This window comes from Cimex lectularius, unplaced genomic scaffold, assembly GCF_000648675.2.
Source record: "Cimex lectularius strain Harlan isolate CLEC.00 unplaced genomic scaffold, Clec_2.1 scaffold87, whole genome shotgun sequence".
Classification (NCBI taxonomy): domain Eukaryota; kingdom Metazoa; phylum Arthropoda; class Insecta; order Hemiptera; family Cimicidae; genus Cimex; species Cimex lectularius.
Genome location: NW_019392768.1, coordinates 180,785 through 194,723, shown reverse-complemented (window position 1 = coordinate 194,723; position 13,939 = coordinate 180,785). Strand labels below are relative to the sequence as shown.

At 33.6% G+C, this 13,939-nt stretch overlaps 2 protein-coding genes across 2 annotated transcripts in view; one reads left to right on the top strand and one right to left on the bottom strand.

The window, feature by feature from the left end:
- Positions 1 to 13,939, top strand: part of LOC106667853 (potassium channel subfamily K member 1-like) — a 66,399-nt gene that overhangs the window by 4,828 nt on the left and 47,632 nt on the right. The gene's annotated exons all lie outside the window — the stretch shown is intronic.
- The window catches only part of LOC106667854, a 60,582-nt gene that overhangs the window by 35,262 nt on the left and 11,381 nt on the right, over positions 1 to 13,939 (bottom strand). The gene's annotated exons all lie outside the window — the stretch shown is intronic.

Genomic DNA, 13,939 nt, shown 5'->3' with positions numbered 1-13,939 from the left:
TGATTTCACCAGAGTTGTAGGCTTAATATTTTCTTTAATTATAAAACGTATTACAAAGCAGATGAATCATACTATAATCATATTCTTTTCATAACTTATCAAATGAAATCTCAGTACTTGGAAGAAAATCTTTACTCCTGATAAATAAAAAAATTTTGCAAATTTTCGAACGGTTATGTTTCTTACATTGTTTTTATGATTTAAGCCCTTTTTTGTCACTCACATCTAGGTTTTTTTTCAAAAAAAAGATTTTCAAATCCGATGAGGTTGGTCTTGAAATTTACTTAATCGTGAGATAATAAATAATAAAATCTATTTACATAATTTTAGACAAAATATCTGTAAAATAAATTGATATTTAAGAAGAAGAAAAATTATAAAATAGAAAAATCTTCATTAAAAAATAGACGAACTTAACAATGAAATTTGATTGTATATTTTTTTCAATAAGCAGAAGAAACTTTACAATAAATGAAATATTTGTCACCTACGTAACAGATCAATTTACCAATAGAAATATTCCCTCTGTAATAATTTTAACATAGAGAAATTTCCTCGTATGATCAATAATATTGCCAATCACGCGGAACGTTTTTTATAAAGGAAAATAATGCGTTTATCATTTTATTTTTGTTATGAACCAGAAATAAAATCCTTCCTAGGCGAATAGGAACCATGCTGAACAATTCTTTTTGCTAGTTGTGCACTTTAGTACAGCTTGATGCGTATGTTCTTATATTCCTGCTTAAACGACAAAAAAATTCTACAACAAAACAGACTCGGTTAATTCTTGAGAAAATATTAACACTGATTTCAATGTAATTTTATACAGTATTTATTACTTATATTGGCTGTTTTCTATTTATATTAAAATAATAAGCTCAACAAATCAAATAAAACGAATAGTATTATGGGAAATACTTTACCTACTTTAAATATTTATACGCTTTATATAAACTTTTTATGAATCTTTTTGAGGAAAAGAAAGTGATTTCTTGGTTATCAGCTGGCCCATTTAGACCATGACCAAATACCTTTTTGAAGCGAGTTACGACGGCTTTATCGTTCTGCTCTCCTTTAATGTGATTCACAAGCAATGCGCGCTCATCAAGCATCGATAAGCGATAAGACGAAGCAATCTTTGGGAAATTCTGTAAATCAACGGTTTCATTTAGAAAGTAACGATTTTTCAAATGGATAATTTACCAAGGTGACGGAGAAAAAACACAATCTGAAAATATAAAAGTAAACTAAGCAAAATATCCAAATTATAATATAAATATCTAATTTGTACTAAATGTCCCCAATCTCATCTACCTAACTCTATTTAATATCTATTTAACTATCAGTCTCACTCTCTCTTCCTATGTTTTTATTTCTCCTCTTATCTTTCTTTCTACTTATTGCTTTGTCTGTTACCTACATCTACAAAATCCCATAAATGGTATAATTCTTAATTCTCTTTATCTACATCTTTATCAACTATTTTCTTTCTATCTTCTTACTTTTTTATCTCCTTATATATCGATTTTCGACATATCTACAAATCTATGATTCTTCCTTTTTATCTATCGTTTCCCCTCTTTTATCGTTTTCACCCTCCCTTTCGTGCTCTCTCTCTCATTCTCTCTCTCGCTCTCTCTCACTCATTCTCTCTCTCTTTCTCTTTCTCTTTCTCTTTTTCTCTTTCTTTTTTTCTCTTTCTCTTTTTCTCTTTCTCTTTCTCTTTGTCTCTTTCTCTTTTTCTCTTTCTCTTTTTCTTTTTCTCTTTCTCTTTTTCTCTTTCTCTTTTTCTCTTTCTTCTCTCCCTCCAGTTTATTATAAAAGACGTTGTTCGCAACCTAATTTCTGAGATTTTTTAAATAAAACAATATTTATTCATTCCATCTCTTTCTCTCTCCCTTTCACGCTCTCTCTCATTTTCTTTCTGGTTTTGCCTTTCTCCTCTCTCTTTCCCTTTTTGTATTTTTCTCTCTCTTTTTTCTTTCTCTCTCTCACTCTCTCTTTTTTTCCATCTCTCTCTCACCCTCTCTCTTTTTTTTCCCTTTCTCTCTTTCTCTCTTTCCCTGCACAAATTGTATGTATAATGTAAAATGTACAACTCACGTTAAGTGGAAGAAAGGACCACGAGATCTAACTTTCCGTAGTTAAATAAGACGTTTCATCAATCAATCAATCTCTCTTTCTCTTTCTATCAATTTATCTATCTCCATCTCTACCTATTTTTCTATCTACCTATCATTCTATCCATCTACATACCTATCAATCTCACAGCAATATTGAAGTGTATTCACTAATTTCGTGGCCCGCTTGACCAATTAAATCATTACAATTAATTAAGGTTTTTGGTTGAAATGAAAAAAAGAAACTCATAAGGTGGGGTTGAGATGGAGAGTTGATGTCCGAGCGGATCGAGGTCACGATAGCTCAGGTGGTAGAGCAGCGGCGTATCTAGCCGAAGATCGTGGGTTCGAATCCCTCTCGTGCCACTAACTTTTTTTCATCTCAACTAAAAACCTTAATTAATTGTATTGAAGTGTATATTTAACTATCATAATTACTTCTCACTTTTCTGCTATTTTCATAATTCATGTTTCATTAACACGACTCTTAGACTTGGTATGGAAAACCTACTGAATATTAATAAACGGTCTATACAAAAAACAACTTCTTCTAATAAATTATTTAATATTTACGAGCTGATTACAAATGAGTATGACGGGTTTCTTTGATTAAACTCAATTATCGTGGAGAGGAAAAGCATTTAGAGAGAAAAGATTTACCTTTTCAAAAACACTGTTTTGAGGGGTTTTTTATATCAGTATTTTTTTACTCTTGATCAAATTGTCTGAAGTAGTCATTAACACAGCTGGTAGTGTGTTTTTCTTTGGTTTGGTAGAGTCATTTTAAAGATGCTTTTTCAAACTTTGTAGCAACGAACTGAAACCGAGCTAAAACAAAGGAGAATTTTAAAGTTGTCGAAACCTTTTCCAGGCTTGATTATCGACTTTCAAATTACCATAGTCTCACTGGCAGAGAAGAACAAAGACGTACTTTTATCGTTCCTCCCCCGGGTGCAATCCTTTCAGCTATTCTTTCACGAACCTTTTTCCATTTCAATCAATAGCCTTTCATCGAAGCGGAATGTACGGAATGTATGTTATACAATTGTATAAATTTTACAAAGCTTTTTTTTTGTCAAAATAAAACAACGTGGTTTTGATCATCTCTAACTACCGTTTCTGTATTGCGATAATGGGCGGATCAGGTTGGCCAGGGGATTGTTAAGCCTCTGACAAATGTTGAACAATTCGGCAAAACTTCCAGCTTCAATAATTGCTTTTTCAAACAAAGGCACTTAAATTTTCTCATTTTAGCGAATCTATACAAATATGGTACATTCGAATTATTCTGATATAACATTATTATCATAACAATAAATATACACGTTTATATAAGCTAAGAAAAAAATAATAGCAGGAAATCATGATGGGTAATATGAATAATAACAACAATATTAGATGTAAAAATTATATTAATAATAAAAAGTACTAATTAAAGTCATTGGTATCTTAGTTCTATTTTGGTGGAAATGGTCTTCCTAAAAAAGGTCTGAATTTGTAAGAATTAATTAAATGTCGATTCTTATTTTAGTAAATGATAATACGGAGAGAATGAGAGAGAAAATGAGAAGATTTGAGTATGTGCGCTTATCCCCAGTTTAGATAAATAATTTTGTTGAATTCTGATTTTTTAAAAACAAACCAGGCCAATATATTAAACATTTAGATTGTGATATATCAAATATGCAAAATTTGAAGAAAAAAAAGGGAAAATATCAAAGTTGAAAAGTAGATTGTTGTCAAGGATGTAAGGTCCGCTGGAAGGGCTGTGACATGGGAATGATTTGGACAACCCAGTAATATGTACTGAGCAGAGGGAAAACTCGAAGATTAAAATCAACATTCAACTCGAGCTATTGTTATTCAGTGGCATGACCTCATATATAGAACAACCCCTTAAACGAATTGATTCCTTGCATTTATTTATTTTTTGTTTTTTTTAAGCTTGGGGCTGAACTAAGTCCTTTATACCCTGTCTCTAAAACAAATTTATCGTAGCCATCCATTTTAAAATAACAAAACATCCATAGAGATAATTGGAACCGTATGAAACATCATTGTCCTTTTATGGTTAATACTTGCTATAAAAAAATATGTCTCTCATTTTGATTTTATAATATTTTGGCTTATTCATTTTCAACTGAATAGTAGTCAAACACTCTTAATTAATCAATCATTCGATAAATCATTGAATTAAGTAAACACTCTCCTTAAACACACAATCATATTTTCTCAATCGATTTATAACTCATTCACCCATTCATTCATTCACTTAGACATACATAAAATCAATCAGTCAATAACAAAGTCGTTTGCTAGTAAATCGCACAAAAACTCGGACACTCACCCAGCCAATAATCAGGTATACTCGACATTCAATCAATCCATAATAAATAAATTAATTAGTTACTCATTCACTAAATTAAACTCATTCGCTCAATCAATCAATTGTTACAACCCTCATTGACATTGCCTCTTTCACACATTCATTCACATATTCATTCACTCAAACAGAAATTGAATCGCTTACGCAATCATTAATCAATTCATCATCAATTCAATAAGGCTTGATGAATTCAAAACTATTCACACTATCGTACAAAAACTCAAAAATTCACTTGTACACTCAATAATTAACTCACTCATCCAAACAGTCACTAGACACATAAACTTAATCGATCAAGACATCAGCTTATCGAAATGTTGATTTCAAATCAACCCACACCATTCACCTCAATTAATTAAAAGATAATTTTTAACTTGTCATTTGGTAGTTTAGTAATTAGTTTTTTTTTCAAAAATGCTGTTTTACTAATAATTTCAAGTAATGAAAAAAAATAATTCAAATGTAACACGACTATTTCTATCCATTACCAATGTCGAAACAAAAACTAGTCATTTGGTTGGTTTTGTACACTAATATAAGCAAGTACAATCTCATTCACTTAACAGCACATTCATTCCTTTACTCAATCAGTAATTCGTTCACTCACCTGATCAATCACTCAGTAACTTTCACCCGCCCAATCAAACAATCAGAAACTCCATGAAAGTGTTCAAATCACGACGATTCACACACATCACTCACCTTCTTTAAGATCAACTTAAGTAAACAACTCATTCACTAAATCATTCATTCACTCATTCAAGCACACAGAAATTCATTATCCCACTCGAACTTGACTCATTCGCCCAATCAGTCAATTTTTCAATCTCTCTTCCATCTGTTTTAACCTATTTTTCTATCTCTTGTTCTGTTAATCTACACAGGGTGTCCCAGTTCCTTCTGACGAAACACAGGGAATCGATTCTACTCTTCGTTTGGAGCAAAAAATGCTCAGGAGAAAATTTTCGAAAAGTTCTCTGTTTTGAAGATATTCGTCAATTTAGGTTTTTTCAACTTTTCACTACCTTACCACATAAAAACGCTTACAACTTCCAAAATGTTGAGACTACAACAAATCCAATTACACCATTTGAAAGAACGCTAAATTTTCTGTAAGATACTTTTTTGCAATAATATGAATGACATAAAATGTTAGCCAATCAGTTGGAACATGTCAAAATTACAAAATTTAAAATTTTGGTCATGATTGCACGTTCTACTAAGGTTACAAAAAAATACCTACAACTTGTCAAATTTTACAAAAACTTCTTCATCTAATATGCTTGCGTTGATATATCCAGGTTTTTAAATAACGTTCTAGTAGAATTGAAAAATAACAATTGAATGTTCGAAAACGTGTGCTAAGGTAAATTTGAAGGGGGGTAGAAATAAATCAATTAGAACTCGCTTTGTAAAATAAAAATGACACATCTGTAATCTCACAAAAACCATACCAGAAAGAATTTCTACCCCTCCTTCAAGTTTAACCTAAATTGACGAATATCTTCAAAATAGAGAACTTTCCGAAAATTTCCTCCTGAGCATTTTTTGCTCCAAATAAAGAGTAGAATCGATTCCCTGAGTTTCGTCAGAAGGAAATGGGACACCCAGTATATCTTTGAAATTATCCATGTAGAGATAGTTGTATCCATAAGAAATTTTCCAATGTCCAAGGCATCAATTTTATGCTATTGCAAATATACAACGATGTAGATTATTTAATGAAAAAAGTCGCTTTCCATCTCGCCGTATATTTGTCGGAACGTCATCGATTAAAAAAGTTCGTGTTTGGCCGTATTAAGTAAGTTGAATATGTTATCAGCCATCGCAGCTAAGCCGTTTATCATCACTTTCAGAGAAAACAAAGGTTTCATTTTTTACCCAACGCGTACTTTACCGAATGTTAACCACACGGAAAAATAACCCACAAATATTGTAGAATAAAGTCGCTTTAAAATATCCTACATGGACCAAACCACATAACCAAAATATTTATGTAAGAATATTCCCAGATTTTATTCATTTACGATCAGTTTAACAAAAATGCATTGGCTTTACTATTGAGAATAAACCACAGGATTGATTACTTAATTTAAATTTAATGCTAGTATTTGTAAAATTTTTGTTTGGTTTATGTAGGCCATCTAAATTTCAAAGGAAATATGAAAGAGTCAGATTTGACGGCCTACGTTGATTGTATGCGAGTGGCCCAACGATCACTAGTGACGATGGACTACTAATCGATTACTAAATAATTAACTTTAGTGTTTGCGTTGATCAATTTATTGGGTTCCCGTATCAAGACCACTGTCGATAGGTGGCCCCGGAAAACATGACTCGGAGAAGAAGGGTCATCATCACCCAATTAAGGATATGCCATGCCAGGTAGACACACGAACCCTTGCTTTTGGGACAAAATCCGCGTATTTGTCCAGCATGAAAGGTTGATCGATGTGTCACACCTAACTCAAAGTTGTAATTCCTTGGCTCTATGAAGAGAGGGAACAGAGAATGCCACCCGATATGAGAATCTTACTTGAGCTCTGCAACGAGTGTCTGGGGGTGTTGTTTTGTACTGTTTAACACTGACAGTTTTGTGTACCTAGCTGGTGTTAGGAGGCATATCGAAAACTTCACTACCCTAATTGAGTAAAAGCTTTTCAAATAAGAAAGAATGTATTTATTTATTTTTACTGAAGGTGTTAATGGATTTGAATCTAGGAACTGCAAACTTTGGGTGCTGAATTGACCCAGCTGTTGACAACCCCCGCAGCCCAGCCTGCTGAAGGGATAAGACCGAGGTCTGACTCGGAAAGTATGATTCTCATGGCCTGCCGATAATTTATTGTACATTACAAAAGCTGGAATTGCCGATGGACTGCGAGAAGTGATATGCTCAACTCTGTGTATGGATTATGTTACATACATGGGTAGATTTGTGCTTATATAAATCCAAAACCAATTTATTAGAGGTTTATTGGGCTAAGTGCGATTCTGACGAATGTATGCCTGTTTATTGATGCTTTCCGATTGAACGAGTTAATTGACCGAATGATTTTCTAAATAACAACTAAATAGTTAATCAGTGAACCAATTATACGACGGATCGCATTTTTAAAGAAGAATCCTTTAGAATAAACATTTTTATTACACTATTAAATTTTAACACTTGTACATTTAGTTTGGTCGTTCCAAACATTTTGGTCTTCACACTGGCCCAAAACTGAAAATAGGAAAATCCCGAAATACATCTGAGAGACCAATAAACGAGTATAGGCAGAGGTAACGACCAAATCACCGGTTCATCGCCCACCCCGTGTAGACCATACAGAAAAATCTCACTAGTACATTTAACATCTCAGCATTTAAAAACAACTTAATTTATATTCTAAATTTTCATTTTTTCATGCTAATTCTTTGATTGTTGATTGAGTGAGAACTGCTTAATTTTTCAAGACTTTTCGATCAAGTACCTGATAAATTTTATACATTTTTATTTGTTTATGCAGCTTCCTTTCTGATTGGATTGCAATCAGTTAAATTTCCATTTAACTGGCCCCATTCCATATTTGGTTGATCGGCTAATTGTTCGATTGCTAGTGATTTTTTAACCTGTTTTCCACTGTTTGAATAAAACGCCCAAAAAATGGGAAAAACACAATAGCCAACATGAGAAGCTAAACAACAAACAATTGGTAACTGAAAACTAATTTTATAACATTAACCGAAATTTGTTATGTAGATAATTTTATTGGACATAAGTCATACGCATTTTGGCAAATAATAAAATATATATGTATATTCTCGTGCCACAAACTTTGCCAGTAGATTCTACATCCAAAAAGGAACCAAAAAGTCCTAATTAACTATTGTCTGAATCTCAGCAGGTTCGGAGTTATTCCACTTTTCTGATCTTTTAAGATTTCACGAACTTGCTCCAAATAAACAATGATACTTCCAAAACTAAAAAATTTTGGGCAAATCCGTTGATACCATTGAAAACTGCGTTAAATTTTAAAACTAACATGGGATCAATATTAAACTTGTAAACCTTCGTGAAATAAGGGTTTTAGTAGCGAGAACTTTGAAAAAAAAATTTTCTTTCAAAGTTGGAGAATATACTATGGTGATTCTTAACTACTATTTCCAAACCTAGAGACCAGCAAATTTCAGAACACATACTCCATTTAATATCCATTTTAGTAGTACAATTGCTCTTTTAATTATTTTTTTCAAAGATGAAGAAATTGATGAAGGAAAAGAAAAACCGTGGTTGAAGGATTGGTAGGTGAAAAGATTAACAACAATAAAAATTAAAAAACTCAAAGAAATTTTGAATGAATTTATTAGACGTTAAAATTTTCACCTTACCAATCCGTCAGTCACGGTTTTTTCTTTTCCTTCATCAATTTCTTCATCTTTGAAAAAGTAATTAAAAAAGCAATTGTTCTACTAAAAAGGATATTAAAAGGAGTACGTTTTCTGAAATTTACTGGTTGAGAATTTGAATGTACAATCTGCTGGCAAAGTTTGTAACACGAGTAGCCGAACACCCTGTTAAGGCAATTGAAATTAAATTTACTAAATTCATTTACACGGGAAATTCAGCATGATCTTCTTTTCAGCTTTTTAATTTCACGTGTCGCGTGTCGGTAAGGACATTTGGATATTTTTGGGCGTACAAAAAGGACGAAAAACAGCGAGGATGGGTGGACGAAAATGATCGAAATTGACCAAAGTACTATCACCTTGCAGAACTCTAGAAGAAATTTCTAACTAAATCGTTAATTTTCTACTAAGAGCTTTGAACATAATATCACCAAATACGTGTTTGTGGGTGTTTGTCAAGAAAAGGTATTTCACACGAAAGACTTTTCTTATTATTTTTCTATTTAGGAACTTGAAAGGGGTAGATTATAGCCAACGGCCGGTCAGAAGCGTCCCCCGAGATAGGTGGTTCAAATCCTTTCAGAAAATGCGAAGAAATCGCTTTCTCTTTTACGACTCGGGCGTCGTAAAAAGGCGGGGGCGGTGACTTTATGATGTGGAAGGAAAGGGCAAACCTTGATTGAAAGAGTGTGAAAGAGCCTTCTAACCTACTGCAAAAACCAAGCCAAACCTGTTAACTTGATTGATCTGACGGCCACTAATTTGTCTGCCTCTGCCAGCGGAATTTAAAAAAGCCGGCGTGGATTAAAATCTCTCGTCAACCCCGTCGAAATAATCACTTGACCTTTAACGAAGTTGAAAAAACAACCAACCTCTTCTCTAGGTTTTTTTTTTCGAATATGGAAAAACCTAAACAAACATGGTAGTTATTAACAAACTTGGGCGTCAGTGGCCGCAACGGTTAAGGCGTTCATTACTGTAAGTTAAAGGCCAATCCAGCGGTCCTGCATTAGAACCCAACATAAGGAAGGATGGGAAGTCCCATAAGTGTTCTACAGTATTCCCGTCATGGCCATGACAGGCCAATGGAGGGGTTACCAAGATAGGCACGAACTGGCCATGGGCTTGGTTTCACACATTAGGCCATTAGATGGTCTAGTTCTTGGCCGAAGATTGGCCATGCATTGCCTCAATGACCTATAGTTGCGTACTTTTCCTGTGCCGTGATGGATATCGAGGTCAGGGAAAGCGCTCCAGCTTTGTTTTTGACTAGGGCTTCTAATTGCTATGGGTAATTGACAGAAAACCAGCAATGGTTTTAGTGAGACCACTCCCAAAGCCAATGTCTCCCAACACCATTTCAACCACTCGTGAAGAGGGGCGATCAGTATAACGTAATCCCTACATCATCCGAATAATTGTGACATGCAATCCATCATTATCATGCATTGAAGGTTAATAAATGAAGCGATTGGGACCATAGCTTCCAGAAGAACTTTCTCAAAGCATTTTAGTGCAGTCAAAGATCCATTCTATACGATCATTAGTTCGGTACGGGTATGGACGTTGATTCCACTCCAAACCATAACTGACTGAAAAGGCTGACTCACGCATGACACTTGAAGCATCTCAACGTCTTCTCACACACTGTCGTCATCTGATTGTCACAACACAAACCCGCACCCATCTGTGAAGGGAACCGTCCCCCCGTTGTTCGAGTGTCCAAGCGAGATGCAAATTTGCGAATAGTCGACTTTCTGCTCGATGCTTCTCCAATTGTATAGAACTTGATGAGGGACGTCTACAAACCACGCTAATTCACCTTCTGATGACTGTTTCAGAGTTATATTAAGACCGTTTTGAGATGTCATTGAAGCCGTTAAATGACAGGTCCATAGTGCGGTAAAAGCAATAAACGATCTCGTTAACAGTCGGCCACTACCTTCTCTTCGATCGAGCCTTCCGGTGGCCCTAAACCGCTGTAGACCATCGTGGATGGTAGCGCGCCGCATACCCAGGACTTATGCTATGTAACTTTTCGTCGTCGATGGCCAGAGCATCTGCCGGGGGCGAGATTTCTTGACTTAAAATTTTCAGAAATTTATTGTTTCATCAAAGAAAACCATTAGGTTTTTTAAACCCATTTTAAACAACCAATTAACTCACTCGACAAGTTCGCTCAGAAAAGTATGAAATTGAAGGGATTTTCTTTATTTTTAATCTAAAGAGTGTAAAATGATAAATATTACTCTATAATGGCTAAGAAAAGTAAGTAAAACAAGTTATTAATGTCATGTTTATGTTTTACGTCAACTATTAATCGTTATAAGTACCTAGTTATTATGGAAAATATATATATATATAATTGTCTAGTTTTTGTCTTTGAGTGTATTTTAAATTCACTCATTAAGATAGTTTTTTGATAAAAGTTAACAGATGATAAATATTAGTTTTAAAAAGAATAATTTATTTTTATTTTATTGCAGTATACATAGAGTGAATACACAGGGTGTATTAACTTCTACAGTCTACCCATTTAATTCGGAAATGCAAAAAATAGTTTTATACAAACCACAAGTTAATTTTAGCTAGAAATCGCATGGTGGTAAGAGATTTAATATTCTCATCTAGCCGGAAAATGACAAAATTGTTATTTTAAATAAGAATCCCATATTTTTATTGCATAATTTGATTCTAGAGCTTATTTTATGTCACTTTTACTAAAAGGAAAATTTTGATAGGTTCGACCATTTCTGAGTTAAGCCCCTTCCTTTTGTACTTGTAAGACCATTTTTTGCTCAAGTTAGTCGTTTCCGAATTAAATGGTTGGAATATGGAATTTTGAATGAAACTATCTTTTCTTTGGGTTGAATTTAGTCGCAAGAGAAGATGAAAAGGCAAAAATTGACATGGAAATCACATTTTTTCTATTAAAGATTTTCCTTGGTAGATTTATTTATTTGACTGGTGAACTGGATTTTGGCAGAACTGGCTCTTTCCATTCCAGGAAGCATTTTTGTTCAGCAGTTTTCATTATATGAGAAATGCTTATCGCGAATCTTTAAACATGATTCTCGCTGTTTTTTTTTTTTTTTTTTTTTTTTAACCTGAGAAATTATTCTCTTGTCTTATAAAACATAGTTTAAATATTTATTGACTTTTGTAATCAAAGGAGAACAATAGGTCAATCTGCGTAAGGATGGAAATCACTTTTGTGAAAATCACTTTCATTTTTAGCTTTAGCAAGAACCTTTTGTGAATTCAGATAGAAAAATTTCCTTCTCTTTTCACTTTTATACACTTTAACCTGAAAAAGGCTTTTATTTTACGTTAGTAGTGTTTTAAAAAGTCATGATAATTATAAAACGAGGCCCAGGAGGCCTGTGCAAGCGTCTCTTCTTGGATGCTTATTAAGCGAGGCCCTTTTAAGATCTTTCTAAAGGGTTTTCTTGTAAATGCCTTTAGAAAGATCTTGCATAGATTTGCATAGAAAAGTAAGTGAATAAATTTAACACATTTTTCTAGTTAGGAAAATGTTTTTTTACAAAAAACTTTCAGTTCGCTTTTGCAGGAGAAAACGAAATAAATACATAAAAAAAGTATTTTATAAAAAACCGTATGTCACGTAACAAAATGCCGTCTAATACTTTTTCCCATCTTGGTTAGAAATTTTGCCCGGTAAAGTTAGTCAAATATTTTTTTAAGCCTTATGCGTGGTCTTGAACGTTGTGGTAGCTTGAGTCAAAAGTGGCCGACCCGGTAATGAAAGAAGTTTGATCATTTGTTCTTTCTTTTTTAGTCCGCTCATCCGGTAAGAGGGTGCAGTGGGATTTAATTTAAAACTTCTTTTGGTATTTCATCAGGTGCTCTCGCTAAGAACCCCCCGGACATTATTTTAACTCGGGAATTGATGGATTCGAGTTATATCAACCATATTAGTGGAAAAAATCTCGGACTTGGTAACAGGACATTCAAAAATCATCTTTTAAGACTTAAAAATTTGATAATGTTCAAACAAAACTCGATATCGTGGTTTACGGGTCGAAGAACTAACATTTAACCTTAAGCAATCACAGGAAAAAAGTGATGTACTTCGTTTCGTTCTTTTGCCAAGTTCCAACTTAAAATTCATCTATTTCGTTGTTTGTGTCAACCTCAAACACTCAAATAGAATGTTGCAAGTTCTACTGTACACTGAGCAATCATGGGAATGTAAGAAAAAAAGTTAGGATCATTGATTTCGTTCTTTTCATAAACACCATACTAAACTAGCAAATACCAAGTTCCAACTTAACCTTCATCGATTTCGTCGTTTGTGTCAACCTCAAACACTCAAATAGAATGTTGCAAGTTCTACTGTACACTGAGCAATCATGGGAATGTAAGAAAAAAAGTTAGGATCATTGATTTCGTTTTTTTCGTAACCACCATACTAAACTAGTAAATACCAAGTTCAACTTAACCTTTATCGATTTCGTCGTTTGTATCATCCTCAAAAATTCAAATACAATGTTCCAAATCCTAATTTACACTGAGCACCATGGAAATGTAAGAGAAAAAAGTTAGGATCTTTGATTTTGTTCTTTTTATTGACAATAAACTAGCAAATACCAAGTTCCAACTTAACCCTCATCGATTTCGTTGTTTTTTTATCATCCTCAAACACTCAAATAATATGTTTCAAATTCTACTTTATACTGCCCAACCCAATGTAAGAACAGAAGTTAGGTTTATTCGTTTTGTTCTGTTTTTAAATAATACTATGCTGAACTAGCTCGTGCCAAGTTCCAACATAAACTTTTTCGATTTCGTTGTTTGCGTCAACCTCAAACACTCAAATAGAATGTTCCAAGTCCTACTTTACACTGAGCAATCATAGGAATGTAAGAGAAAAAAGTTTGCATCAATGATTTCGTTCTTTTCATAAACACCATGCTAAACTAGCAAATACCAAGTTCCAACTTAACCTTAATCGATTTTGTCGTTTGTATCATCCTCAAATAATCAGATAGAATGTTCCAAATCCTACTTTACACTGAGC